Genomic DNA, 26,154 nt, shown 5'->3' with positions numbered 1-26,154 from the left:
TTTTGTTTCAGTATAATGATCTATTTGCACTTCTGTCTGATTTACCTGATTAAGAACTTCTGTAGGTGGGAATCATGCCTCATTCATCTTGTATCTCCAATGCTAACCTAATATCCAGCAGCCAGTGTCCAAAGTACAATAACTCAACTTCTGCTAAGGGGTGAACAGCATTACTAGAAGAGAGTATAGTGAACTGAATGCTGGCTACCCCCAAAAGACGAGTCCAGATCTTTACCCCCAGAATCAAATCCTTATTTGAGAAGTGGGTCTTTGTAGCTATCACTAAGTTAAAGATCTCAAGATGAGTTTACTCTGGATTATCTGGATGGGCTCTGAATCCAATGACAACTGTTCTTAAAGAAACAGAAGAGGAGAACACACAGAAAGAAGAGGAGAGGACCACGTGAAGATGGAAGCAGAGATTGGAATGGTGCAGCCACAAGCCAAGGAATACCTGGGGCCACAAGAAGCTTGACGATGCAAGGAAGAACTCTCCCCTCGGGTCTTCTAAGGGAGCATGGTCCTGCCAACACCTTGATTCCAGACTTTGGACCCCCAGAACTGTGCAAGAGCACATTTCTGACATTTCTGTTGTTTTTAAGCCCCCAAATTTGTGGTAGTTTATTATAACAGCCACAGGAAATCAGTACGGGGGTGACTTGCCCTTGAGAACAGCCATTTAAATTAACATACAGAGCTTGGCTCATGGCATTGAAAAGAAGAGACCAAGAAAAAAGCTAGTTGAAGGACTCTGGTTGGCAGAGCACAGGTAACATGGACTGTATTGTTAAAAGAGGCCAGAAGCGGTGAATCTTGAGTTCCAGGGGCCTTGAAGAGCTGAAAGAAGTTTCAACCTAGGCTGAAGAAATGGAGTAGCAGGAGCTTATAATTCACCAGATTGCACGCATGATTTAGATCTGGAGTATGCACTGCAGTATGCACTTGAGTTGACCAGAAAAATACTTGAAGCCTTTGCCAATGGGGAGAGCGAAGTACCTTATAGAAGAATGAGGTGTGGGGTGAGGGAGGATGGCCATTTCTCAAGCCAGGCCTTTGAGAAACCATTTTGCCAGTAGCAGGGGCTAAAAGAAAAGGATCCAGGCATGGAAGGATTTTACTCCCAAGTAAGCCGTGAAAATAAGCCAGTTTGGCTCGTCTGCTCCTGGCGTGTCCTGTGCTGCTCCAGCCTGAGACCCTCTGCCTCACAGGGACTGAAGCCTCACACACACAGATGGGGCAGGGGAGCTGACAGCACTGTGAGGAGCAAAGCGTCCTCCTTCAGAGCCTAGAGTGCACACAGAAGGGATGTCAGAGACGTCCTCAGCACCAGGGCCAAGTTGGAGAGAGCAGAGTGTGGGTTTTGTTATAAGATAAATGCAAGACACTGGAATTCCCAGCAGTGCAGGGAAGCAGAACATATGCTGGAGAAACTGCCAGGAGACCTGGGCTATTGCTCCAGCTCCGCGATGTAGCAGCTGCATGACTTTGCCGGAGTAACGCAACTTCTTTGTCTTACCTGCAAGGAGCTTGGCGAGATCACTTCCAAGGTCACACTAACCCTAAGAGTCTACAATTGCTGCTTGGCTGTTGGATGAAATGGATTCAGCCTGTGGAAGTGTCTTCTTGCTAAGTCACTCAAACCAACATGAAAAGTTTTCTGATATATACCATCCCCACCCCTGCCACCAAAAGCAAAACAAATAAAACAAAATACAATATGATATATAGGAAAAGTATATACATAAGAAAGGACTACATGATTATAGCATGGCTTGAGGTGGGAAGTCAATCAATGAATGTTGAATGAATAAATGGATAAGGGTTGATTCCTCCTTTTGCCAAAAATATAATTAATAGTCCTACAAAGTATATTCTTAGGAAAAGGACTGCATAATCATAACATGACACAATGAGAGCATTCAATGAATGAATGTTAAATAAATGAATGGGTGAGGAATTTAAAAGGATTTTTTTTAAAAAAAACATAGAATGCTTCATGAATTTGCATGTCATCCGTGTGCAGGCCCCATGCTAATCTCTGTCTTATTCCAATTTTAGTACATATGCTGCCAAAGCGAGTACTGTAAAAGGATCTTAAGCGTTTTTGCTGAGTAATACACCCAGTCTCATTTCTGCCAGTTATCTGTATGATGATGACATTTAATTTGTTTAACGCTACCTATCCTTTTTTTTTTCTTTTGAGATAGAGTCTTGCTCTGTCACCCAGGCTGGAGTGCAGTGGCATGATCTTGGCTCACTGCAGCCTCCTCCTCCTGAGTTCAAGCAAGTCTTGTGCCTCAGCCTCCTGAGTAGCTGGGATTACAGGCACCTGCCACCACGCCCAGCAGGAATTTTTGTAGTTTTAGTGGAGATGGGGTTTCCTTGTTGGCCAGGCTGGTCTCAAACGCCTGACCTCAGGTAATCTACCCACCTCGACCTTCCAAAGTGCTGGAATTTACAGGCATGATCTTACTCTTTAAGTGAGAAGTGACTTGTAGGTGACGTTCATATCAACTCTCCCCTCTTGGTGCCCTGAATCAGCTAGACAGTCTTTGGCTACGTTGGTGGTCAATAAGCGTTGGTGAGTTGTTGAGCATGGATTTCTGTCACCTATGCTTTGGGCTACACAGAAAGCCAAAGATAAAGTACCATCTTGAATCTATTCGGGGGCCCTTGTGTTTTGCTCTTCAATGCTTTCTGCCTTCTTTCCTTGGACAAGGGTGCCATCTGACCTTTTTATTCATGACTTGTTGACTAACTTCATCAAAAGAGTTGAGAGTAACAAACTGTTTTTAAACTATTCTTATTTCTGGGATAAAACGACTTTATTCCACTTGTAAGAACAAACAAAAATTATGATACTATGGACATGATCATGGAGATGACTGGCCTTCTCTTAAAAGAAATAGTCTATAAAACAGAGAAAGCTCAAAAGGATGGCAGAAGGCCAGGCCAGGTAGCACTGAAAATCCCTGTCGCCTGGCCTGCAGTGTGACACTGCATGGTAGGAGCTGATTTGGAGCCAGGCCTGCCGTGCTGTGACTGTAGCCCGTGTAATTTCTGTGTCAAAGTCTCAACTATCACATTAACAAGCCATTTAACAGACGCTGCAACCACCCTGACACTGGGGTGTTGGTCTGATTTCTCCTCCTGTGGCTGAGTGTGCGTTCAGATTTGATTTGGTGATTGGTTTTGGCAGGCTTCTTCTCCCTATCTCCCTGGCTTCCCCCTCCATACCCTCCACACCCCCCCTCACCACTGAGCCCTATTGGAGGGGCACCTGTTACTGAAGCCACTGCTGAGTTGTGTGCAGGACAAATGCACACCCACATGCACACACATTTTCATTACACTCCTAGAAAAATGAAAGTAAAGACAAGAAACTAGTGCTTTTGGCTAAGTGAGATGAGGCTTTAATTGCTCCAAATTCTCTGAGTTTGGGTAATGAGCAGGAAATAACCACAGTTCACACATTCAGAAGCCATGAGGATATTTACCTTTTGTTTGGACTGGTGGATATATATTTGGGTCAAGGAAATCTATGTATAGAACAAAAGAGCTTGAAAATTCATTAATTGATTGATTCATTCATTCATTTGTCTTAAAAGTCCCAGATACTCTGGTTGTCTGGTGATGTTGAATAATAGCTTCTGTCTTTCTTCCCTCCATTCTCCCCCTTTTTCATACGATTTAAAGGACGAAGCACATGTGCATAGAGGTAATTTTAACAACATGAGAAATGCTATAGTCGAAGAACAAATCAAATCTCGTCAGGGCACAGAAGGATCACCATGTAACTGCCTGCAGATGGCCAGGAAACCTTTTAAAGGGGATGATATTTGGTCCAAGTCATAAAGAATAAAGAGGAGTTTGTCTCTCTGGGTATAAATTAACTTGGCTGTCTGTCATTCGTCCCTGTCTTTCTGATTTCCCATCAGTTTGTAAGGGCAGGAGCTGTGTGTTTGGCTTCTTTATGCAGTGGGAGCCTGGGCCAGTGCCTTGTATATGGAAACCACTTGTCATATTTTAGTTGAATGAGCAAATCTATAAATGACAGGTACTGAGGTTCTTTATAGGTGCACATTGGCTAGTCATGGTCAAGATCTCCTTTTGGATTCAGGTGACAGCAGGAAGGTTCATGCTGGAAAATATGCAGGGTATACAAGGAGTAGGGGGCCTAGATGCTGTCTAGTTGCAACCTGGACACCTAGAAGGTGACCCCAAGGACTAACCATGGTTACAGAGTCAACTTAACTGTTGCCGTCCACCTCTGGGTAAGAGAAGATCACCACTGCTGCACTCCTCTGGTTGGGGAGGTGGACTCTGAGCTGTGAGACTCTGCCTAAGGGGTTCCTGAGGAAGCTCCTTGGAAGTCCTGCCTCCTCCTAGGTCCTGGACAGCATGTGGGTGACAGGGATTGACCACTGATTGTGATATGGATCAGGAGGATGGAAAAGGCAACAATGACAAGTGATTGTCTCTTCCTAAGTTTTCCTGTCTTCTGTTGCCCTTTTATTTGCAGAGCACGGTCTAATAAACAGAGAAGGCTCAGGAGGGTCAGAAACACGGTGTTTGCTTATTCAGCCTCATTTCTCAGCCTACTTGCCAAGAATTCCCAAAAACGAAGAGAGAAAACATTGGAGGATCATTCTGAGGCTTGAGGTAATCAGATCTTTCTAGGACTTGAACTAGGTGGCTTGGGAGATAAGACATTGAAACAAAAAGAGCCCAGGCTAGGAATCAGAAACCTTTCTTTCTGGTTAAAGCCCTAGTTTATTGACCAGTGCATGACCTGCAGCAAGTTATTTAACTTCTCTGGGATATGCTTTCCTCCTCTGTTTCCAAAATATAGCACTCAAATCATACATTTTAATTTATGAGGCACTCAACATATATACTCAATGTATATGTGTAGCAAATACAATTTCCCAAATAGAAATAAAGAATACTGTTTTCCAAAAGCCTGGGGCTTATGAATATTTTTGTAGACTGCACATTATTTGCAACCATTCTTACATTTAACTGTGTCTCTGGAGGGTGCATTCTTTCTAAAGGGATAGAGGTACTAAATGGTGATATTCTGTAGCTAATGTGGAAAAATTTATCACAGTGCCGTGTGATTTGTTCCAGGAACTACCTTTCCCAAAACAAAGAAGCCAGTAGCCTAGATGTCTGATTTAGAGATGACAGAGACCAGTTCTTTTATTCATTAGCCGGTACATTTTATTATACAATTGAATTTTGAATTAAAATACAAATAGAATCTTATAACATTGGGATTAAAGAAATGCTGATTAATTTAATTTGTACTAAGGTGTAGATGACTGATGACTATACCCTATCCTCAGGTTATGTTTTAAGTAATGATAAGGAAAAAAGTAAAACAGGAAAAGTGATGGGAACTCTAAGGGTGGTGGCAAGGTTATAGGAAAAGGGTTAAGGATATGGCAAGGAGAGAATGAATTTTCCAAGGATAAACTTCTTCCTAAGGTCAGACAGAAACCAGCAGTATGGGATCCAATTTCAGAAAATGTCACAGTCTCCTTGCTTTATGACCCAGGCTAATTTTCAAGACCAGAGCACTACTTCCTCAAAAATCAGATAAAGCTGCCAAAGTCAGGCTCTTGAGGGATTTTTATGAAACTAACATTCTTTTCTCCTTTTACATCATGCATTTTTGGGTGGCTATAAAATACACCTTAATCGTAGCACATTTAGATACCACAGCAAAGCATAAAGAAAAAACCCCTATCCTCAAGTCCATCATCTTTAATATCACAGTGCAACATGTTTTAAAGGCAAAAGGGAGTTTTTAGGACTGCCTTCTGGCAGTTTAAACCGAGGAGTTTAAACTGGAGGTAGCAAAGCCACCACAGCAAAAACAGAAGCAGGGCCTGGACATTCTAATGTCAGCAGAACCTGGGACCAAGTTGTTTTTTTTTTTTTAGAGAGAGAATAAAACTACACTGTGTACCTTCAATGAGATGTATGTGTCTATGTGATGGAGAGGGCTTGGCATGCTCAGTTACCACTTTTTCTATCTTATATTCTTAGTAACTAGGTTACCTGAAGAGTCCATTTGCCACATTCAAATCAGAACTGGTTTTTAAATTAGTTGACTGTAACGCAGATCAGAGAAATTCTGTGCATATATGTGACATTGAGTGTGTGTGTGTGCATGTGCACGCACGCACGACTGTGTGCATATGTGTGTGTGCGCGTTCTTGTACCTGCCCAGAGGTCAAGTAACTAACCAAATTTGGAATGGGATGGGTTGAGAAAAGCTTCTCTGTTTGCAAGCCTGTTCCCATCACTACGTCTTGCAAATGAAGCCTTTCTTCATGAAGTCAGGTTGTAGGCGAGAGATTCAGAAGACTGGAGGGAGTTTTTCTGCGCTGCCTGCTTAGCCCTGGAGAAACCAGAGGACCCTTGGCTGTGCCCACAGTGGGAAAAGCCCGGGCTCCAGGTGAGGCCTCGCTTCCCCCCGGCAGTTTGAGGAAGGGGCTGATGGTGATCATAAATATCATTTGTTGACACGGAGTCCTGGGGCTGCACTGACCACAGGAGTCGCGGTCCCCAGGATGTGGGGACCGCTCACAAAGCAGGCATTTATGAACTGGTTGGCTTTGCATTAATTAATTCCCCATTCACCAACAGTAACAATCCCTTCAATGAGTGTCCAGGCCCCGGAAAGCCCTCATGTTGATTGGAGGTGACAAGTGCTTCGCAAAGTGTGACTGTGTTAATATGGAACAGCACAAAGGGACCCGGAGCCCCTCTCCTGCCCTGGACCTTCCTTCCCGTGTAGCTTTTGAGGAAGAAAGAGGACTTGGCTTCTTAAGGAGTGTTTAATTTGGTTTTTCCTCTTTGGTGGCTCACTTGTCAGCTGCTGTATTCCCATCTGCTTCTTCTCCGGGATGGGTTAGTTCTGATGTAGTGAGTTCTGTCATGAGTCCATGGAGTATCACAAGGACCTTGAAGGGCCAAGAACCCTGACAAGTCATGGGAAGCTGATAAGACAGGGCTGACACACACACACACACACACACACACACACAGAGAGAGAGAGAGAGAGAGAGAGAGAGAGAGAAAGATATGGACTCCTTGGGGAGGCTGGGCAAAGCCTAGCAAATTCTCTCATTGTTAAGAATTTGGGAACTGGCCCAGCGCGGTGGCTCATGCCTGTAATCCCAGCACTTTGGGAGGCTGAGGTGGGTGGATCACGAGGTCAGGAGATCCACACCATCCTGGCCAACATGGTGAAACCCTATCTCTACTAAAAGAAATATTAGCTGGGCATGGTGGCACGCGCCTATAGTCCCAGCTACTCAGGAGGCCGAGGCAGGAGAATCACTTGAACCCAGGAGGCGGAGGTTGCAGTGAGCCAAGATGACGCCATTGCACTCCAGCTTGGGTGACAGAGCGAAACTCTGTCTCAAAAAAAAAAGAATTTGGGAACGAACAAACCTTTGGAGTTCCACAGGTCTTAGTAAAAGCTGACATGTAAAAGCAGGGAAAATGTAGAAAGTAGAGCTGATTGTCAATTCCCAAAGAAATTGACAGGAAAACTCTTCTTTAACGGGCAGCTCTGTACCATGTGCTCACAGGCTCTAACTAAGTGTTTGCTGGCCTGTTGACTGGCAGTGGGTTAGATACTTGCCCTTGGGATCCTCTAGCTTGTTTAATTGCCCAGTTATTTGGCCTCTTTCTTTCCAGTTCTCTTACTCAGTTTCTGCTTCTGTTGCTGGTTCTAAGGATGCATGCACTTAGCAGGCAAGCCCATTTTAGGTTTTTCTACCTATTTACACATTATCCAAATCTTTCTTAGTTGATATGGCCATTTATTACTTTTGAAGATTTTCCTATTTGTTTCTTTCTGAGTTTTTGCTTGCACTTTTAGGAAGTAGATTTAAAAGACTTCATTCACCCTTTCCTAGGTGTACACTGTGCTAGATGATACCAAAATGATTAAGAAAGATCTCCCCCTTACCACTAGGAAAGAGGATTAAACATAAGTACATTCACAAATAACTGTAAGGCAGGATTAACACAGGCCAGCGCTGAAAGAGACGTATAAATAGGGGTGATGGGGCTTCCAAGGAAAGCACATCACAGCTGCCGGATCAGTCAGCAAGGGCTTCCTTGGGCATTTGCAATGAGTCAGGAAAGATGGTCAGCGTTTCCCATTCCCTTTGATAAGAATGCCCCCTTTACATGACAAAAGGGAATGGAAAACATCTGAGGGTGTGTGTTCTGGGAAGAGTGAGGAGTACATTTTGGGGTAAAGCATAAATTGGGGCTGGAGAAGTGGGAGGGACCAGGGATTTAGAACATTGTCAGCAAGGGTGAGATGTCCGCAGACAGGCAAACTAGGTGGGACGTTTTTATTGGGGAAGTGTGGCTGGGACTAGGGTGAAGGTCCTAGGGCACAAAATTTAAGGAGACTTGCTCTCAGGTGCCACCCCTGCCTTTGCAGGATCCTGAGTCAAGTCTTCGTACTGTGAGCCCAGCTTGGTCTGGAAGTGGGGAGAGCAGTGAGCAGCAGTTTTGTAATTAACAATGCATATTTACAAGGTTGCCGAGAAAGCTCTGCATAGGAGAATTGGAGACCGAGGGCTCTGCGTGAGACTGTGCAAGTAGAGTTAATACAGGCAGAAAAGATGTGCAACCTGGAAGGTGGGGAACAGTGTGTTCCTTTAAAAGAGTCAACACAGGCCAGAGACAATTCCACACGATTTTCACGTTAATTAATTTCCTGATGAAGGAGGAAGTTTCTAGCCAGCAGTCCAGAGAGCTGAGTTCCAGTCTAGCTCTGCTCTAAGGAGTCCTAGGAGCCCCTGTGGCCTTAGCTCTTTGACCTGTGAAGTAACCGAGTCACAATAGAACGTTTCATAGGTCCCTGAGAGCCTTAGAATCCCACATCACTCATGACGTATCTTAATATCAGCTGACTTAGAAAGAGAGCCCAAGCCCTGGGGGACCCCAATCTTGGATCTACAAGATCTCTCAGACCAGAAGCCCTGGGGGGTAAATTTCTCACATCCAGAAACTTCTCTTTCATTGATTCACTTGTAAACTACTTCTCAAATTTCTAGATTTTGGGTCCCCCTTGAAGACTGACATTCCAGTCACTGCTGATAAATTCTGCTTTCCCTTTCCATCTTGTGTTACCTACCATTACAGTCTGGCCCACACTTTTCTACCCCTCCCTCCTTCTCTCCTGTCATGAACAAAATTCCCCAGACCCTTGCAAAGCCCCTACAGCAGAATTATCCCAAGAGAGAAACAGTGGATTTAATAAGCTTCCCCTTAGATGGCCCCAAATCCCTTCCAGTTGATTAGAGGAAAAAACAGCTACATACAGGACAGTTTCCTGATGCAAGAGGTGAGAGAGAGAAAGAATAAAGAAAGTTCCTGAAGTTCTGGGCCTCGGGGACCAAATTAAGAAAGTAGCGCCACTTATTCAAAATCAGATGAATGTCAGTGGGATGTTTGTCAAACAAACTTGTCATTATTTGTCACAATTTGAGGAAGTATCAGTCAATAGTCACACTTGAGCACATAACAGAGTTATTTATAGCTGCCAGTCTAGAGTTTTAACTCATGCGGGGCCAAGGTTCCATGTTATAAACAGCTTTATTTATGAAGATTGCGTGGCTATAAATAGTTTGGTTCCCTGGGTGTCACAGAACAACTCTGGGATGTACTGCCAAAACCAGCACCAGGAAGCAGGCGGCAGCGGGGAGGTGAATCCGGGTGTTTTTTTTCTTCTTCTTCTCCAGGGACCCTCTCTGTGAGTTCTTGGCAAGGGTATTGCATCTTCTTCCTCAATGTCCCTTTTGGAAGCGGAGTGGGCTCCATGGTGTTCCTGGGAGAGGGTGGAAGTTACTCACTTAATTAATTAACATCTGCCCCAAGATCTGCTGTTGAAAGGGAGCCAGTATGGGGAGTACCGCCTCTTTTGTGCCTATTCATGGACAATGAGCTAATTACAGTCTCTCTCCTACTGGAGGGTGGAGGGAGATATCCTGTTATTCCAGTGAACAGGCAAAGCTCTAAAGGTTTGTTTATAGCTTCAGATTTAATTTGAACAACAGCAGCGTCTCTTCTAAAAATAAGAGGTTGTCAGAAATTTAGAAATTTACTAGTTTCTTGTGTCAGCAGATCCTTGTCTAAGGAGTGAGGAGTTGGGGGATTTCGGGGGAGCAGAAGAGAGGAAGGGGAATATGTATACATAAATTTTACATGTAAAATACATAGGTATGTCAGCTTGAAAACCGACCATTATACTGTTTGGCATAGGGGCAGTTTTCTCATCAACCTCCCACCCACCTCCAACCCCACCCTCCAAAAATGCTAATCCATTTGTCATATGAAAATCTCTTGATCCGTAACTATTTCCATCTCACCCTCGAAATCCTTATACTCAATTTTAATATTGTTAAGCTAAATCTTCTTTTGCTTTTTTTTTTTTTTTAAATAGAAAACATGTGGCCATGAAAAAAAATTTATTGGATCTTAATTTGGAAGATTAGTTCTGGTTCATTTTATTGCTGTAATTTAATACTCATAATGATTTTCTGACACATATGTTTTAGCAGCAAGATCTACTTCCTGTTCATTATTCATTTCAGTGCAGCTGACGTGTATTAGGCAGGATGGTAGGGAACTGAGAGGGCAGCACCCCGTGAGAAACTGACATCGTTCTGCCATCTTGGCATCATCCTCCCAGACATGTGCTGAATCCCGAGAAGCCTGCACCTAGGCACATCCAGGGATTCAGGACCAAAGGTGATAAGCAAGAAATCCTTTAGAAAGGAGTTACATTTTTTTCATTTATAGTGAGCAAGGAGACCTAAGCATGTAAGACTACCTCCCCCTTGACTTCCACATGGCATTTCAATAGGAGAAGTAAAGGCTGGCAAGACCGGGCACCACCTTAATCACCCTCCTATAGATCACAGGCATGGTTATGGAGGAATCTTTCCGGAAGGCATTGTTTTTAATTAAACAGGATCAAACCCCCGCCTAAGCCACATACATACCCCATGGCTTCTCCATGGACCAAGACCCTTTCACATGTAATTTCTAGAGTTGTAAGCCCAAGACCCTTTCACGTGTCATTTCTAGAGTTGTAAGCCTTTATAAGGGCAGGGATTTTCTTTGTTCAGGGACTCAGCTATTTGGGGCATCCAGACCCGCCACAGCCCCCTGCCGAATAAATCAGCACTCCCTTCCCAGTTCGGTGTTGGAGAGGTCTGTTTTGCGGCCATTCCTGCATTATTAGGATTATCAACATCATTCTCATTATCACTGTTACTGCAGCTCTAAGGGAGTTGTAAGTTGCATCCTATTTGAACGTCTCCCACTGGATGGGAAGGAAGCAATGAGAAGCTCCTAAGTAAACCAACAATCATGCTGCAGGGGAGGTGAATCGTGGACTGTGAGACCCAACACCACAGGCCCCCGGCCTGGGTGCTGGGGAGGGCATCCCGGAGGAGGTGGTCTCCACGTTGAGTCCTACAGGTGGTTTCCTAGGGTGGTGACTGTGCCTTTTTGTTTCTGTACAGACACCTGCTGGCATAGTAGGCACATGGTAAATCTTTGTAGAGAGAGTAAATGAAGGTATTGAAGTGAAAAGTTTGTGAAAAATCTCCTGATTGCCCTACTAATTGCCACTATCTGCTTTTGTATGCTCGCTTCCTGCTTGCTCACTAGGAAGTCCCTTGAGAAACTGCCACATTGCCTAAAACCTTGAGTTACTCCCCCTACCCCTAATCTATAAAAGCTGTGTGCTGTTCCAGGCTGGGGGTCCAGACCTTTGGGTACAAACCCGTCTGGGCCCGCCAGTGTAATAAAGTGTGTTCCTCTGACCCTCTCAGTGCCATTTGGGTTTCTTGTCAGGTGAAAATCTTCCACGACAGTATATTCTTTTTAGGAATTTCACAGTCCCTCTGGAACACTGTGTCCTACATTTGGAATACATACATAAATATATATATAAATTTAAATGGTTAAAAATTATATTTTTATTTTTTAAAAATTAAATTAAAATAAAAATATGTTAAAATTATATTTTCAACATTTCCTCTCTGTTTATTTTTACATGAGGCTTTACTCATACATGAGGCTAAGACCTCATCTGTCATGGGTTTCAGTTCTGTGCTCAGAAAGGTTGTGGCATTAAGCTAAAAGGAAGAGGATGAGTACAGGGCGAGGGATAGTATATCAAGTTTCTCCCTTAGTACAGGGTGAGGGATAGTATATCAAGTTTCTCCCTTAGTCTTTCACTTCTTCTCAAATACTTTTTCTTTTGGTTATACTTAGTTTCATGATTATTTCTACCATTTTCTTTTTTTTTTGAGATGAAATCTCGAACTCTTGCCGGGGCTGGAGTGCAGTGATATGCTCTCAGCTCACTGCAACCTCCGCCTCCTGGGTTCACATGATTCTCCTGCCTCAACCTCCCTAGTAGCTGGGATTACAGGCACACACCACCACACCCAGCTAATTTTTTTTTTTTTTTTTTTGTATTTTTTGTAGATACGGGGTTTCACTATGTTGGCCAGACTAGTCTCCAACTCCTGACCTCCTGACTTCTTGATCCACCCGCCTTGGCCTCCCAAAGTGCTGGGATTAGAGGCGTGAGCCACTGTGCCTGGTCTATTTCTACCATTTTTAAAAGAGAGATTCTCAATGTTTATTTTAAAAGAAAAAGGACATGTTTTTCCACATTGCTTTTGGGTGAAGGAGAAATTTAATATTTGCATTATCAAGCATGTAATTTCAGAGAAGATTCTTAGAATTGGAAATGTGTTTGGCCAGTCACTAATAGCTCCCTTCTCAGAGATATTATGACCATATATCCTGAACCTAAATGTTCCCATTCAAAGGAAAAGGAACAGAACGATAAATTTTGCAGCATAACATGTAAACCTGATGATGGCTTATGTTTAATATTTTTGTTTATTTCTGTTTCTAAGAATTTTCCCCGATGCCGAGTATGAATGTATTAAGTAGCTTAGGGTCTCTAATCCACTAATTCTTAGGATTGTAGATTTTTAGAGCTTCAGGAAACAATTTAAATTTTCTGTTTTAATTCTCTGCTTTTACAGATGTGGAAACTGAGCCATTTAAGTTTTAAGAGACAGAGTTGGGATAGAACAAATGTCTCTTGGCTCCTAGCAAAGACAACTAATATTTTTTGGACCCAAATAGTTGTGCCCTTTACAAAGGTGCAGTGTAGTGGTTAAGGGCGAGGGTTCTGGGGCCAGACAAGCCTAGGTTTGTATATTGGCTCTGTCACTATTTGTGAGGTAGTGAAATGTTACTTCTCTTCCTTAAGCCTCAGTTTTCTTCATCCGTAAAATGGGAACAATAATGACACAACAGAGGCGTTGTGATGACTGAATGAGATAAAGCAGGGCAGGTGCTTTGTGATGGTTCCTGATACATGGAACATCTTTAACATGTAACACAAACCACAGTGAAAACAAAACCAAAAAGCAAAACAATCCCAGCACTTTGGGAAGCTGAAGTGGGCGGATCATGAGGTCAAGAGATCCAGACCATCCTAACCAACGTGGTGAAACCGTCTACTAAAAATACAAAAATTAGCCAGGTGTGGTGGGCGTACCTGTATTCCCAGCTACTCTGGAGGCTGAGGCAGGAGAATCGCTTGAATCTGGAAGGTGGAGGTTATGGTGAGCCAAGATTGTGCCACTGCACTCTAGTCTGGCGATAGAACGAGACTTCGTCTCAAAAACAAACAAACAAAAAAAGCAAACAAAAGTAAGCAGAAAGCAAAACAACCACCCCACAGCTAGGCTTTTTGTTCTTTCGGTCTGGTAGGTTCTGTACAGAGGTGTTACTGGTGAAGCTTCTTCCTTCTTCACGTCCTTTTGTACATGCTTATTTTCATGGGAGCTGGAGAAGCCCCTCTGAGAGAGAAACACACGAGCCCTGTTCAGCAACAGATCTGATGGACGGTGGGTAGGGATGGGGAACAGGGAGGGGAGGTGTTGAACCTGGTGAGTCATCACCATGATCAACAGGGGTCTGATATGCTTAGCCGGCCCAGAGCGGGAGGGCCTGGGTAGTGGACCTCACTTTGTAGCCCACCCTGCACCTGCTGTGGGTGCAGCTTTGCTCTGGGCATTGCTTTGATTATTAGCAGCTAGAACTCAAGATGGACGAGAGCTCCACGAAAGGGATTGCTCTGTTGTCTAGCCCTGAAGACTGAGATGGTTGGAACCCCATGCCCGAGATGTGAACATGGACAGCAAGGGCACAGGTCAGCAGCTTTGAGGACCTGAAACTTATTTGAGAGTGAGTTATTTATTTCTGTAAATAGCTGGATCTCTTGTAAGGCAAGCAAGTGGGGACTCAGACCACTAGAATTTGGAACATTTTTCTCATCACACAAGCCACGTGATTTTACTCCTATCCTGGGAAACACTATTTGCACATAAAATTATCCCATTTAACCCCTCAGTAGCCTTGCAGAGTTTTTACGATATTTTGCAGATCAGGAAAATGGAGGCTCAGAGAGATTTAAATCACATTTAAGGTCACAGATATCAAAATAAAGCCTAGAGTAAAAACAAGTATCATTGGTTTTATAGTCCACACCCTGTCCTTGTCCACTGACTCAGTTGGAGTTTACTTTTAATGGATTTTCCTTCCACCTCCTTCCCTCTTTGGTTTGTGGATGGAGAGGTGGCTGTGACTTCCTGTGGCTGAGGGAAGCGGCAGCCTGTCTGGTTACCTGAGCCAGGTCTGGGGCCAGGCAGCATGCATTCTAGTCCTGCTTGGGACACTAACTGGCCTTGAGACCTTGGGCAAAGCAGCTGACTGTTCTGCACCCAGTTTCCTCATCCGTAAGGTAAGGTGTAATAGGGCACTCCAGAGAAACAGAATCAACAGGGTGTGTGAAGGGGGGTGGAGAGAGAGAGAAAATGAGAGAAAGAAGAAGAAGAGGAGGAAGAGGAGGAGAAGAAGGGGAAGAACAAGAAGAGGAAAGGAGAAGGAGAAGAAGAAAAGAAAGGAGGAGAAGAAGGAGAAGAAAAAAGAGGAAAGGAAAAGAAGGAAAAGGAAGAAAAGAGGAAGAAGAAGAAGGAGGAGGAGGAAAGGAGAAGGAGAAGGAGAAGATTGATTTTAAGGAATTGGCTCAAGTGATTCTGGAGACTGACAAGTCCAAAATGTTAGGGCGGGCTGCCAGGCTGGAGACCCAGGAAGGAGTATGGCATTCCAGTGGGAAGGTATTCTGAAGCAGAATTCTCTCTTCCCCAGGGGACCTCGGTCATTTCTCTTAAGGCCTTCCACTGACTAGGTGAGACCCACCCACATTATTCAGGGTAACCTGCTTTGCTGAAAGACTACTGATGTCAATGTTAATCTCATCTAAAAAGCACCTGCACAGCAATACATACACTGGTGTTTGACCAAATATCTGGGTTCCATTGCCTAGCCAAGTTGATGCATTAAATCGACCATTGCTTGGGACTAATGAGATGTGCTACATAAGGTTGATATGTGAGGTAGGTGAGCTGAGACAGGTGAAGAGTTAAGAACTGTGCCAGGTACAGATAAATTCTTGATAAGTGTTGTCCATCATTCCTTCTAAAAGGAATCATTCCTTCCCAGGGCAGACTCTGTTGCTTGGACATGCCATCCTGGCCACTGGGTCAGTGCACCTGAAGTCAGCAGGCTTTGCTTCTCTTCCATTTACTTCTTGTGGCTGCAGAAGAGTCTCTGTGCCATGAATGTGGCAGCCTGTGTCTGGGAGGAGAGTGCCCACATGAATGAGGACACTAGATGCTGGCTCTCAGTAAAGGCCCAACAGGAGAAATGCTGCAAGGAAAGGTCGGGGGGTGGAATTCCATTAAAGGATCTCTGTTGTGGTTTATACTTGTGGCAAGAAGCAAACACGTTGCCCTTTAATCTTCCTGGGCAGCATGTGTGTCATGGTGCTGCTGCCAGCCTCTACCCGGCTCCTGGATGACCTCCACCCCCCAGGCTCAGGTGGATGGCCCTTCAGAAATGCCTTTCCTAAAAAAAAAAAAAAAAAACAAGAACTCCGCACCCCTTACCGCCTACCTCTTTTTCAGTTCAGAACTCTGCTCTATCTCTGTTGCCCAGACACACCTTTGGTGGCCCTTCCCTACCTGACAAAGGGAGATACCTTTGAGAGTCAGGCCTGTATTGCTAGCTGAGCAAATGCTCTGTTTGGAAACAGGTGTGTTCTTTTGGCTTTGGTTGATGAAAGCAGGTGGATTAAAAACTAGAATAAATGCAAAATATCCTGGAAGACAATGGGGAAGGAAAGCTGCAGGAAGGAGACATGGAAGGGAAGGTGGAATGGGAGATAGGCAGGCATGAAAAATAAGCAAAACCACACATAACGCAGGAAAGTGTTCTGCTGAATGCCCGACCCACAGTAAGTGCTCAGCCATGATCGTAATCGTAATGTTAACTCACTGTGTTGTTATATATCGGTTTCCTGTAAGTTTTGCTAGCATGACTCACTATCCTCAAGTCCAAATAGTATTAAGGCATTGAAATTGAGTTTGGGCTATGCGTTCTCCAGGTCAGGCGTTTCTGGGGTAAATAATCAACTGCTTGTGCATCTTGAGAAATCAGTGGTCTTGTCTCCCTGGTGACATCTTGATCTCACCATTCATTTTCCTTCCTAAGCATTGATAGAAATAAAGAATTGGGAAGTGGGAGCTCATTTTTGGGTAATGAATCTTAAACTGCATCCTTATTTTAGTTGATCATATTGCACAGACTGCACATTGATGGATGGGAGACCTAGTTAAAACGGTGTAAATGGAACAATTTAAAATCTCCCCAAACAGTCAAGTTCACAGTGACGGGATCCACAGGAAAGCATATAGTCGGTCTTTGAAGCGCTAAGTTGAACATGGGTCCCCCATCCCAGACCTCTGCCCTGGATGTCTCCAGGGATTCTGCTCAGGTCAGGAGCTGCTGCCGTTACCATTGCTGGTGGGATCCGGGCAGTGGTCTTCCTCATCTCAGGAGGCGTTTTCTTCCTCGGGGTTACCCACAGCCAGGGTTCAGATACATTCACATGGGGGCAGTCTCTTTGCAGCTTCAGAACCGTGACCCTTTAATACCTGGCCTTTAGAGTAGAAGCCCACCCACTGCTTCTATTTCCCCCAGCCTTAGGGTGGATTCTGTCTAAAAAGCTTCCTGGTTCCTTTGTGCCACCTCACTTTGGTTATCGGTAGATTTTTATTCATGGCAAATCTCAAAGCCAGAGCCCTGTGGGCTTGGTCCTTCTCCCCTCAGGTGGCCCCTCTGCTCCTGTGTGCATTTACTCAACCCCCAGGCTCCATTTAGCTGTGGGCGTGTCAGGGCGGGCGGCAAGCGCCCATCTGCCCACCATCCCAGTTGGGTGGATTAATTAATGATTATAGAGGACTTTGAAGGTTGTAGGGCTAATTATTTAGCCAGTTCCCTCCCTTCCCCCAAGTCCCCTCGACGGCCTTTTGTCTCTTTCCCTCATGGGGTGTTCTTTGAAGTGAAGAGGAGAAGATGAATCAGGGGTCAGTTAATAGGGCTGGCCATTACAGATGGCTGGCTGGAGAGTCCCGTCTGGACGCTGCTCCGCTGCAGGAGCTGAGATTCTCCACGGAGCCCAGCAGCCCGGTGGAGTTTTCTTTCTATCAGAACCGGCCCAGGTTCCCAGAACACTGTGGCTTCCCGGTCTCCCAGCTGGACCAGAGAAAAGCAGGTCTTCATTGGCTGTGGTGTAGCCCGATGCCCTTGTGCTTCTGCGGCTTTTTCTCCCAATCTGGATGTGAAATCCTTTACTTATGAATTTGTTCTCTCCTCTCTCTTTAATTACTCTTACCCAGAGCATGGCTCCATAGGGAGAGCATGTGAGTTCTGCTCCCACTTCTAAGTTACTTCCAGGTTGGAGAGAACTAATTCCAAGCCGTATCCTGGAAGCAGTGAGTTCAGGCTGCCTTGCAGAGCAAGAAGACCACAGGGTGTCTCTGCCTTTTCTTTCTCCCCACAAACCAAGATATTGAAATAAAATAGATTTTTCTGTGATTGTAAATTCTTGAATTGTGTATACTTTTTTAGCCAGGAAAATCTAAGTGTAAAATAAATATTACAGGTCGTAGGATGAGGCTTCCAATATCCCCTACCTGAACTCAGGAGTGAGTCATCTGTGTACCTGTGTACATATGAAAGGGGAGATGTTTGTGGCTGAAAAATCCTGAGTTACATTAATTCATGCATTCGTTCATACGCATCTATCACATTTACTGAGATGCTACTCGATTGTAGAGGTGTTAGAGATATAAAGCGGAGACACCACTCAGTTCTAAAACTGTTTCCAGCCCAGTAGAGGGAAGAGTACAAAAACATGTCAATATGGCAGAATAATATTTTGAGCTATTGTTTTGTATTTTGCTCTATTTTTACCTTTCCTGTGACCAACAGGTAAACAGGCCCTTTGCCTGTCCTTGTCTCGGGATATTTTCAGGGCTGAAAACAGAAGCTGCTTGAAGTCAAAGGCTTTTGTAGAAGTCTGAAGCTCTTTGAAAAAAATGATGTCAGTAGCCTCTGAGGGCAGCAGGTTGGAGGAGAGGTGACTCCGGGCCATGAGGTTGAGCATGAGGGCTTTTAGGGTGACCAAACAAGGGAGGGAGGAGGACAGAGAGGTGAGGGAATATGGAAAGGTCATGAAGGTGTGGGTATAGCAGCCCCGGAGAGGCTGGGGAGGCACTGGGAGTTCTAGCCTCACCCCAGATGCCCCAGATGTGAACCTGAGGCAGAGAGGCCATTGGCTCTGAGGCCCATGCGGGCTGGGACCATGCCACACTCTGGGGACCAGAAAGGACTGACGATGGCCAGTGAGTGAAGGGGGCTCCCCAGCACTTTGGTGATCTGTACAGTTCCCTGGGCAGGTGGGCTTGTTAATGATGTCTGTTGCCCCAGAAGGGTGGGAGATTGGAGTGGGATGTAGGATAGTTTAAAATAAAAATAATACATTCTGCACAGTGGAACAGTGGACTCTGATACTATACCCATCACATAATTCTGACACAATTTAAAAGGGGCGGTGGTGGAGAGGCAGTCAAATTCATATAGATAGGAAGTAGACTAGTGGTTTCCAGGGGCGGGGGGGGTAGGGGCAATGGGGGTTAGAGTTTGGTGGGTGCACAGTTTCCATGTGGCAAGATAAGAGGCAAAGAGTTCTGGAGATGGCATAATGATGGGAACGTCCTTATCCTGTTGAACTGCACACTCAACAACCGCTACGATAGTTTTAGGCCATGTGTATTTCATGATTCACAAGCTATGGAGTTTAGCCCCGGGAGTGCTCAGAGCAAAGATGGAGGGGGATCTAAGTCAGCTTGAGGGTGGTCACGGAAGTCTTCATCAGCAAGTGCCAAGTGACTGAGACCCAAAGGATGGGTTGGCAGAAAAGAGATGGGTGGGGGTGGAAACAGAGAGGGTGGGACTGAGGAGGTTGGAAGGAGGCAAGGAAAAGATGAGCACCCACATACACACACGTGTGTGCTTTTACACTCACATCCACCTGCACACACACACACAGACAGCAGAGCACCTTGGGTGGACCTGGACAGTGTGGCTGGAGTTTAGAACGTTAGGTGGGATAGGGAGTCATGGGGATGGATCGGCCTGGTTTAGATTTTATCTGGTAGGTGATGGGAACCATTGAGTATTCTTGGTGGGGGCTGGGGGATCGTATCATAATCAGATTGGTGTTCCAACAAGATCACCCTGGCAGCTGTGCAGAAGATGGGGTGGAGCCCAGAGACAGAGCGCTGCCCGGGACTGTGCCTACAGAACAGGAACAGCTTCTGCTGGTCTCTGAAGCCCCCTGCCCTCCCAGCTCCCTGGGAGCATGAGAGTTAGCATCACCTGTCTCCTTTCCAGACCCCAGGGGCAGCTTGGCCGTCTGTGGCACATCATCCCTGTGTGCTTGACCGTTCTGTTGCTTTGAGAATCTCTGCTCTTATCTCATAGCTTTAATGGGGAGAAAGAGTGAGCGTCACAGACAGATCTTTCCCCAAGCATTACCATTCATCCACGCCCCTCATTCCTGTTTTATTTCTTTTATGAGCAGAGATTCATTTCTATGACCCAAAACCTACCCTTGCAGGGGCCGTCTGTTGCTGTTTATGGAGGCAGAATAGTGCTTCTGTAGGCCGGGCAGACTCCAAGATCTCAATGCCTGGGGTATGAAGTCCAGCTCTGACTTCAACCTCTGTTATCATGTCTCTAAAATCAGAATGTTGATAGTATCATCTTACTGGACTGTTATGAGGATTCAATGAATTTATCTTTTAAAAGCACTTACAATGACATCTGGTACAGAGTTGATGCTGTGTTTATTAATTAAATATCTACTCCAAAAAGTAATGATGGGGATTAAATAGGACGCTATTCCTGAGGGACTCAGCATAGCACCTAGAATACAGTAGCACACAATACATCTGAAGTGTTGCTATTACTGTTAAGATGTTTAGAATTGTGCTGGAATGTGACATGTGCAAGATGAGATGGAAGGAGGTGAGATAGGTTTGGGTACGGGGGCTGTATTCATGCAGATGCTTTTGAGGAAACTAAAGCAGCCCCTGTGGCCCTCCTCATGGTTTCCTTCCAGTCTCTCTGACAACCCATCTGTCCCCACACCGCTGCTGCTACAGATGCCTTCCAGATGAGCTGTGAATCTAGTCAGGCAACTCTCTGACTTATTTAGAAATCCGGTGGTGATCTTTGTTACGGGGTGAACATTGGCCCTGCAAAAGATGCACTGAAGTCCTAACCCCAAGTAGCTCAGAATGGGCCTCATTTGGACATAGAATCCTTCCCAATGCAATCAGTGAAGATGAGGTCCTATGGAGGAGGGCAGAACTCTGATCCAATAGGAAGGTCCTTATAGGAGGAAGGCCACTTGAAGACACAGACCCAGGGAGAGGCCACAAGAAGGCGGAGGTGGGGATCGAGGTGATGCCTCTCCAAGCCAAGGAATCACACGAGTCACCGGCTGTCAGCAGAAACCAAACAGAAGCATGGACCAGACTAAACCACAGAACCCTACGAAAGGGCCAACCCTGCCCACATCTTGAGTTTGGACTTTGAGCCTCCAGAACTGTGAGACACTCAACTTCTGTTCTTTTAAGCCAGCCAGTCTGGATTACCTTCTTGCAGGAGCCCCAGGAAATGAACATGAAACCAGTCCAAACTGCTTAGCATGGTATTTAGGGTTCAGTGTCTTCTACACACATACACACGCACACCAGCCACACAAAACCACACCAGGCTATTTGTAATCCCACATAGGATTTGAAAAGTTATTTGTAGTAGGAAGAAATATTTGATACCGATGATGACTGCTCCCAGGCTGCTAAGATCCTGGTGCCTAGAGCTCTTTTTGTTTGTGGGTCACGTGCACCCCAGTAGACAGTGGGTGTGACACACTGAGAGGATGCCCTAGTAAAGAAGGAGTGGGGAGGGCCTGGGAAACTCACCGGGTTGAAGATTTGGGCCTTGCAGGCTGTGGAACCCAGGAAAAGTTGGGGTTGGTGCCCAAGGGACTTAGACAGAGGTGGGCAAGGATGTTGAGGGGGGATTGTTGGAGAGAAATGCTTCCTGCCATGCGATGTGGGTTGTGCCTGCTCTCTATCACTGGTAAAATCATTGCCCCTCTGTACTGGTGGCATTCATTCCCTTCCCCTCCCACTTCTTTCTCTCCCCTTACCTTCTCGCCTCTCCCGTCTAATGGGTGGTAATGGAGTACCTGCCTGGGGACAGCTCCAGGTGAAATCAGAGGCTGGGCTATCTGAGTGAGCCCAGCCCATGCCCACATCCCTTGTTCATGCTATTTTCTACACCTGGGATGCTCTTCCTCTCTTTTCTGCCCAAAATCCCATTTGTCTTTCAAGTGTCCTCACTTTTGTGAAGATTTCTGTAACTCCTCCTGTTTTCCTACTCTTAGACAGAATTACAATGAACCCTGCCTCTGAAATTCCCTAGAGCTTCTCAAATCTTTCTATGGCACCACACAAAGAGGAGGAAGCTTGGGTCGTAATTTATCTTTGCCACCCCTCTACCCACCCTCGCACTAAGCCCAGAGCCCAGCACATAGTAGGTTATCAGTGACGAATGGGTGTGGCAGCAGTGAGTGAACAAAGGGAGGGGCTTCGGGACCAGAAGGGGAGGGGCGCTGTGGACCAGCAAGGAAAGGAGATAAAAATGAGGAGTAGGGCAGGAGAGAGGAGTTCAATGACACCCTTCCTTTCAACGCCCCTCAGAGAAGTCGAATTTACATCATTAAAACCCAAATAACCAGGAAATGAATGGTGAGTGAAGCGGGAGACAGAATTATGGAGATGGGAAGGAAGGACAGGAGAAAAGTGACTTAAAGACAGGATTGCTCTAGAATTTCAAAAAAGGCAGCTGGGTGCAGTGGCTCACGCCTGTAATCCCAGCACTTTGGGACCAGGCAGGCAGATCAGAAGTTTGAGACCAGCCTGGCCAACATAGTGAAACCCCATCTCTGTTAAAATACAAAAAATTAACCTGGTGTGGTGGTGGGCACCTGTAATCCCAGCTACTCAGGAGGCTGAGGCATGAGAATCACATGAACCTGGGAGGCCGAGCTTGCAGTGAGCCCAGATCTCGCCATTGCACTCCAGCCCAAGCGACAGTGTGAGACTCTTTCTCAAAAAAAAAAAAAGACAAAGATAGGTGGGGCAAATGCAGCAGGAAGAAGAAGGACTGAGAATAGGTGCAGGAGGGAGGCTGAGATTCGAGTGAATTAAAGGTGTGGGGTGGGGTTGGGACTGGGACAAACAAAGTCCACGGCCTCACTCTCGGAAGGCAGGTGGGGAACTGGCGGTGCACATAAACTCCACGGCCCTTTTTGTGGAGAGAGAGGAAATGCTGGATAATAATATGCTGTAGGTAGAGATAAATTAATAATACTAAGCTACCTCACCGGGGTGTTACGAGTGTTAATTAATTAATTATTGTTTGCAAAGCACTTGGAAGGTGGAAAGGCTCTATAATTATTATGAATAAAATGTCGGAGATAATCATCCGGCAGAATGCAGTGACCTCGTCAGCGTCTCATTTGCATGGTGTGAAGCAGAGCATTGGTTCTAGGATTCTCTGTCAAAGGGGGAGAACTGCCAGGCTGACAGATGCCCATCTCCAGTCCCTGCCTTCTCCCGGCCACATCTCTCTGGCAGCCCCAAAGCTGCGGCCTCCGCTCCCTTGGTGGCGAGTTCACAAGCAACTGTGTAAGATGATATTTTTATGAGTCAGAAAGCTACATTTGCAATCAGCTGGTGGCTGGATGATTTTATGATGGGCAGCATTCTAATGTCACAGACCCAAGGAATGCTCTTCACACGGAGCAGCTTTTGGTTTGGCCAGCTGTTTTGTTTCATAGGAGATTATGAACATGGTGGTCTGGGGCTAGGCTTCCAGAGTGGGAAGGGTGTAGGCTTTGCAGGCAGGGAGAAGAAGGACTTTATCTGGGAAGAGGTCAGTGCCTGCAACGTGCCAGCTCCGGGTTTGGAGGGAAGGGCAATGAGCAGACCATAATGCTGGCTCATGAAGCTGACATGCTAAATATGGGAAACAGGCAAGAAACAAACACCTCCTCGTCTCTATATGTAATGTGTCCGGTGGCAGTTAAGGCAAAGAAGAAAAACATAATAGAGGAAGGCACATGGAGAGTGAGGGGGAAAGCTGTATGAGTTGGGTGTGTAGGAGACCAGTACTAGGTGTGCCCACTGGTCTGAGGTCTGCGAGGCGTTCATCCAAGAGGAAGGATGGTTGAGGACAATGCTCTCAGCTAGTGTTCCCCAGCTCGGTTTAGATGACAAGGCAAAAGAACTGCATGGAGTATTTACCAACCCCTGCCCTTGTATTAGGAAAAGAAAACCAACCCTGCCAATCAATTCCCTTTCATGCCAATATGGGCAAGAGAACGTTACTGTAATATTGGGCAGGCATGGCCGAATTACATGCATGTAAAGGAACACAAGAGCAACTATGAAGCATGGACAAGATTTCACACCTATTTATACCCAAAAGACAAAACAATGAACACTTCTTGTATCTCCTTGAGAGACAAGAGAACGTGCCTTATTTTTTGTCTCATGTATTCCCAGTGAGAGATCCCGGAGCTGGTTCTAGAGGTAAGAGTCGACAGTTCCAAGGGTCAGAAAGCCAAGGATCTTGTGTTGTAAAATAAACCGCTGAGCCTTTTTATCAGGCCTAGCGTATTCATAAGGAGACATCCTACATAGGGGAGGTGGGGAGGCAGAGGCCTCCTTCCTCAAAGAAAACATTTCCCCCTTCCACTCCTGATGGTAGTTATTAATCTTTTTAAACCTCAGCTGAATTAAGTGCTGGAATGGCGCTGTTACTGCAGAGACACCCATTCCTGTATAAACAACTGGCTACTGACTCCAATCCTGTGACCTTAGAAAAAACAACAGCAGCTTCAGGCCAGCTTTCAGTAAGCTTGGATTTGGAGCCCTGAATCTCAAACCTCAGAATCCCCTGGAGGACTTCTGATAACACAGATCGCAGGGCCGCTGTACCCTCTCTAGAGCTTTTGACTCAGTAGGTCCTGGGTGGGGCCTGAGAATGTGCATTTCTATCAACTTCCCAAGTGATGCGGTTGCTGCTGGGCCGGGGACCACACTTTGAAAACCACTAAACAGGAACGAACGAACCTGATTTTGGAGAGAGGGACTGGGGCAAAGGTAGTGGATAGAGATGAGAGGAGACAGATGTGGAGAGGAGGTGAAAAGAGCGGCATCTGATACAGAGAGCTCAGGGTTATGGATTGATGTTACACATCAAGCCGTTGGGGACACAGCGTGGCTGGGACCTCCGAAATGGGAGGTATGCTCAGTCAGGACTGTCACTCCAGGCTCTAGGTGTGGGCTACACTCCCTCTCCCTCCATAGCGCCCACCCTTGAGGAGGAACGCCTGCCAGGATGCACACTCCTGCCTCTGGGAACGTCAAAAGAGTTGGCAGGAAGTGCCTGGCACAGAGGTGGGGGCTAAGTTGTTATTGATAATTAGGAGCTCAACAGGAACTCGAACCAAAAAATTGTCCTCAGAGTGCCGAGGTATTTATTTGCACAGAGAGTTTGCCAAGTTCCTTCTGACTTCTCTTTCCCTTGCCATCCCCCACTGTGGCTGGGAACCCTGCAAGTCAACGGCTTTGAACTGGGACTTCAAAGAGACGCCGAGCTCTGTTCTTCAAACAGGTTTATAAAGAGATTTTGATACAAGACAACAATACTTGTCAGCAGTGCCCAGCTATCGTCCTTCCCTTTGTAGTTTTATTAGGAAATAATTTCCCGGCCGGTGAGGCTCCTGCTGGCATGCCTTGTTTCTCTACTTGCTATTGGATCTACCCACCAGAGGGGCTGCCCCTCGTGCTGAGGCAGTTTTGCCAGCTGGGGTCCCAAGAAAGACATCACCAAAGGGTCTCCCGGCAGCCAATTTACCATCTGCCCCCACCTTCCCCCACCGCCTCCTCTCGCTCTTTATAGCAAAAATGCAATTTGTTTGACCTCTGGGGAGGTTTAAAGTCCCAGCTTCTTCAGTGCCCCCCACCACATTTACTTTTTTTTTTTTTTTTAAGAAGGACAAGAAAGAGGAAACTGACCAGAAAAGAAAAGAATAACTGAAGCCTCCCTTTCTATCATGTCCTGGATTTTGGGTTGGCAACAGGATTCCCAATAGATGAAAACTAAAGAGGCAAGTTCCTTAGGGGACCAAGCAGGAGCGTTTGCAGCCTACCTTTAAGCCCAGGTAGGGCGTGGCTTCACAGAAGTGAGTGTCTCTTCCTCTGTCCTCGGTGTTGTTTCTTTCCCAATGTTTTGACACATAGGACGTTGAGTCTACTGTGTGTGAAGCACTGCAGCAGGTTCTGAGTAAACAGAAATGACAGACACAGGGTCCCTCTGGCCATGTTTCTCTGCATGGGTGTGGTGAGCTAATGGGGACAAGCACGCTCGACAGGGGCTCTGCTCATGGTGGAGGAAGGGACCCTGGGCTTTCGGGGCACAGCTGTCCAGAGCTGTGCACCAGACTCGTTAGAGGTGGCTCTT

The 26,154-nt window shown here is 45.8% G+C and overlaps 1 long non-coding RNA gene and 1 other non-coding gene across 2 annotated transcripts in view; one reads left to right on the top strand and one right to left on the bottom strand.

The window, feature by feature from the left end:
- Nucleotides 1–1,978: 1,978 nt before the first annotated feature.
- Nucleotides 1,979–2,082, bottom strand: LOC135269328 (U6 spliceosomal RNA). The gene has a single exon (XR_010337632.1). It is a non-coding gene; the product is annotated as a U6 spliceosomal RNA (small nuclear RNA).
- A 2,492-nt stretch (nucleotides 2,083–4,574) lies between these two features.
- Nucleotides 4,575–26,154, top strand: part of LOC105733872 (uncharacterized) — a 72,245-nt gene continuing 50,665 nt past the window's right edge. Inside the window, exon 1 of the long non-coding RNA XR_001111352.2 lies at nucleotides 4,575–4,662. This is a non-coding gene — a long non-coding RNA (uncharacterized LOC105733872). The remainder of the gene's footprint in view (nucleotides 4,663–26,154) is intronic.

This window comes from Aotus nancymaae, unplaced genomic scaffold (genome assembly GCF_030222135.1).
Source record: "Aotus nancymaae isolate 86718 unplaced genomic scaffold, 86718_ANA_hifiasm-v0.15.2.pri h1tg000051l, whole genome shotgun sequence".
Classification (NCBI taxonomy): Eukaryota; Metazoa; Chordata; class Mammalia; order Primates; family Aotidae; genus Aotus; species Aotus nancymaae.
The sequence above is the reverse complement of the archived record's forward strand: the minus strand, read 5'-3'. Positions and strand labels throughout refer to the sequence as shown.